The sequence below is a fragment of the Pollachius pollachius genome (genome assembly GCF_949987615.1).
Source record: "Pollachius pollachius genome assembly, chromosome: 6".
In the NCBI taxonomy this organism is placed as follows: Eukaryota; Metazoa; Chordata; class Actinopteri; order Gadiformes; family Gadidae; genus Pollachius; species Pollachius pollachius.
The window spans coordinates 27,722,879-27,727,298 of NC_136939.1; the positions used below are offsets into that span (position 1 = coordinate 27,722,879).

General features: G+C 51.8%; 1 protein-coding gene across 1 annotated transcript in view; it reads right to left on the minus strand.

Annotated features, from left to right (window-relative positions):
• The window catches only part of LOC307076976 (semaphorin-5B-like), a gene marked incomplete at both ends in the record, with an annotated part of 34,235 nt that overhangs the window by 19,920 nt on the left and 9,895 nt on the right, over positions 1-4,420 (minus strand).

Here is a 4,420-nt window from a genome sequence, read left to right on the forward strand (position 1 = left end):
AGAGTCAGCAGGGGTCCCGGGCCCCCAGACACTGGCTGGGGACGAGAGAGAGAGAGAGAGAGTCAGCAGGGGTCCCGGGCCCCCAGACACTGGCTGGGGACGAGAGAGAGAGAGAGAGAGAGAGAGAGAGAGAGAGAGAGTCAGTAGGGGTCCCGGGCCCCCAGACACTGGCTGGGGACGAGAGAGAGAGAGAGAGAGAGAGAGTCAGTAGGGGCCCCGGGCCCCCAGACACTGGCTGGGGACGAGAGAGAGAGAGAGAGAGAGAGAGAGTCAGTAGGGGCCCCGGGCCCCCAGACACTGGCTGGGGACGAGAGAGAGAGAGAGAGTCAGTAGGGGCCCCGGGCCCCCAGACACTGGCTGGGGACGAGAGAGAGAGAGAGAGAGTCAGTAGGGGTCCCGGGCCCCCAGACACTGGCTGGGGACGAGAGAGAGAGAGAGAGAGAGTCAGTAGGGGCCCCAGGCCCCCAGACACTGGCTGGGGACGAGAGAGAGAGAGAGAGAGAGAGAGAGTCAGTAGGGGCCTCGGGCCCCCAGACACTGGCTGGGGACGAGAGAGAGAGAGAGAGAGAGAGAGAGAGAGAGAGAGAGTCAGTAGGGGTCCTGGGCCCCCAGACACTGGCTGGGGACGAGAGAGAGAGAGAGAGAGAGTCAGTAGGGGTCCTGGGCCCCCAGACACTGGCTGGGGACGAGAGAGAGAGAGAGAGTCAGTAGGGGTCCCGGGCCCCCAGACACTGGCTGGGGACGAGAGAGAGAGAGAGAGAGTCAGTAGGGGTCCCGGGCCCCCAGACACTGGCTGGGGACGAGAGAGAGAGAGAGAGAGAGAGAGAGAGTCAGTAGGGGTCCCGGGCCCCCAGACACTGGCTGGGGACGAGAGAGAGAGAGAGAGAGAGAGAGTCAGTAGGGGCCCCAGGCCCCCAGACACTGGCTGGGGACGAGAGAGAGAGAGAGAGAGAGAGAGAGAGAGTCAGTAGGGGCCCCAGGCCCCCAGACACTGGCTGGGGACGAGAGAGAGAGAGAGAGAGAGAGTCAGTAGGGGTCCTTGGCCCCCAGACACTGGCTGGGGACGAGAGAGAGAGAGAGTCAGTAGGGGTCCTGGGCCCCCAGACACTGGCTGGGGACGAGAGAGAGAGAGAGAGAGAGAGTCAGTAGGGGTCCTGGGCCCCCAGACACTGGCTGGGGACGAGAGAGAGAGAGAGAGAGAGAGTCAGTAGGGGTCCCGGGCCCCCAGACACTGGCTGGGGACGAGAGAGAGAGAGAGAGTCAGTAGGGGTCCCGGGCCCCCAGACACTGGCTGGGGACGAGAGAGAGAGAGAGAGAGAGTCAGTAGGGGTCCCGGGTCCCCAGACACTGGCTGGGGACGAGAGAGAGAGAGAGAGAGAGAGAGAGTCAGTAGGGGTCCCGGGTCCCCAGACACTGGCTGGGGACGAGAGAGAGAGAGAGGGAGAGAGAGTCAGTAGGGTGTTTTTGTGTGTTTAGGTGTGCGTGTGTGTGCATGTGAGTATATGAGGTTGACAGTGAGTCTGTGCATGTGTGTGAGGTTGAATACGAGCATGTGTGTGTCTGCGTGTGTGAGGTGTAATGCGAGTGTGTGTGTGTGTGTCTCTGTGCGTGTGTGTGCGTGTGTGTGTGTGTGTGTGTGTGTGTCTGTGCGTGTGTGTGTGTGTGTGTGTGTGTGTCTGTGCGTGTGTGTGTGTGTCTGTGTGTCTGTGTGTGTGTCTGTGCGTGTGTGCGCTGAAGGCCCGAGCGGTGTAAACATGTTGTTTCAGGGGTTCCCCGACATGGAAACCCTGGAGCTGTTAAAAGCCTTAAACAAACCCCCCTCTATCAGCCACATGTTTACGCCTCGAAACCATTCCTTCCCCTGCAGTGAAAGACCCCTTTCTGCAGAGGGCCTTTCTGAAAGGCCCTATACTGGGAACCAGTTAAGGTGAGTGAATCCAGACGATAGATACATCTCAACACAATAAGTTTGTGTCTTCTGGTTGTATGTCCTGGTACTTAATGTACACATTTATTGTATGTTGTACGTCCTGGCACTTAATGTACGCACTTATTGTAAAGATTGCAAAGAGTCAACCAAACAGAACTCCAATTGACCTGCGCTAAGTCACGCCCCTGACGTTACCATGAAGAACTCGGACAAACAAACCAGACTCGATAACAAAAACACATGGATAAATGTCAGGGGTATTTTCAAAACTTTAAAATGCATACAGAAGTCAACAATCTTAAATTCAGTTGGTATTCTGGCCTGCCGCACAGCCTGATCCACATTACACACATTGGGCCCTATCTTGCATCCAGCGCAATTGACTTAATCACTGGCGCATGTGTCGTTGCTAGTTTGCAACTGTCGCAGAGCGTTCTTTTCCCTCCTGCGCCACACGTCTGTAAATTAGGGAATGATCTTGCGCCCCAAGGGGCGGTTCGGCGAAAGGAGGAAGCGTGTTCTGGCGCAAACGTTCCCTGGTGCTATTTTGCAGTTTCAGAAACCACTTGCGCCACAAACCAGGAAATACCTGGTTTAAAGTCAGTGGCGCGTTGTTCAGATGCTATTTTAAGGGCGCATGCATAATGTTGCTTGTGCGCCTCGCGCACACACTTTGCTTCTCTCATCTACCTAGCCACACATTCTTGGTAAATTATTTGGGAAAGAACAGCTGATACAGCGGTAATAAGTTGTACTTTTAAATCAATGCATCTGCAAACACCGTACAGCAAACACATATTTTCTTGACACAGACATCGTGTACATGCCCATAACTTTTAGGATTCGTGAGAAAACATTGTTTCACCGCGAGTGAGTGTTAAAAAGAATGAATGAATGCGGGAGTGCGTGCGTAAAATAATTAATGAATGCGTAAAACATAAACGAGAAAACCAATTAAAATCAAAATGTCCGACAAGCAAAAAACACAGCATTGTCCAAGAGCACACTCTCTTTCAAAGTTCAAACACCAAACTCCTTGAAAGAGATGAGCTGTTTCCTTTCACCCTTTACCTGGATGAGTGAATAACTTTCTCCAAATCCCTTTCCTGACTCATTAGAGATTTGAGGCAGGAATCTCTCGATTCAATTGAGATTTCCCCACCACGTCTCCGAGTGTTGTTCTGGGGGGGGGGATTTAATTTGTCCGAGGCGACAGGGGCGAGCAGAATAAGATGTATTGGTTTTTAAAACCAGAAGGAGGAACTAAAAGACTGATTGAGAGTGACAGGATTTTAGATGTAAATAAGGGATCTGAATTAAATTAGCTTTTCTGATTTTCAGAAAACCTGTTCTGAGCACCGCTGACAGACGCCAAGGTTTGAAGAAGGCAGACTGTTACGTGTGTGGTCCTTGTGTTTTCCTGTGTCTCCCCTCTCGTTCTCTGTAGGTGTCACGCCATTGGCTGTTCCTCCACCATCGTCCAGCCCCCTGTCCAATCCGGGAGCTGTCTGTCAGCCAATTAGTGTCCTCAGGCCTTGATAATTTGCACCTGTTTTCTCCATTGTAACACTCCGTTTTTTTTTCTGCCTGTTTGTTGAATGTGTCATGGTCACTTATTTCCTTTGTGTTTGATACGCCGTGGGGGTTTAGGTGAATAGGTAAGATACCCTTGGGTGTACACTAATGTCACGTAGATTTCCCTCTGTTATCACATCAGGTTAGAAGCGGGGCCGCCCTCTGTATGTATTAGCTAGGTTGTATGTGTTCACTAGTAGTTGTCACTTTATTTTGCTTTCTTTGATTTGGCTCCGCTTATAGTTCCCTATTCCCCTTGGCGCAATACTTGCCAAATAAATACACCAGTGTATTTAGTTTGCTGTTGTGCCTTGCTTTATTGTTCCTCCAGTCAGTTCGACGGCAACATGTGTCACGGGTCCCCTACTTCCCCTAGACTTGGCAAGCTTGCATCCTGGAGTAATCCATGGTAACATATTGGCTGGGGACGAGCGTAACAAGGGTAACCAGCTAACTATGGGATAACTAGACACACACACACACACTCACAGACAGACACACACACACAGACACATATACACATACACTGTATGCACTACTCCTGCTGCTGACATGCATACGAAAGCACACACACACATGGAGACACACACACATACACTCTCACAGAGACAGACACACACACAGACAGAGACACACACATACACTCACACAGACACACACTCACGGACACAGACAGACGGACTAATTATGCTCAGATCACAGGGTTACCTGATTAATTAAGCAGCCAGCACCTCAGAGTGGTGAATGATTCATGAGGAGGTTGAGGTTCTGATCGGTCCTCAGAGAGGCAGAGGTAAAGACTTCCTCTCTAGGCCCAAGGTGGGAATCTCAGTCCTTCAGCAACACATTGAGAACAAACTGACAAATTGTAACCTGGAGGTCGCTGGTTGGATCCCGGCTCCTCCTAGCTGAGTG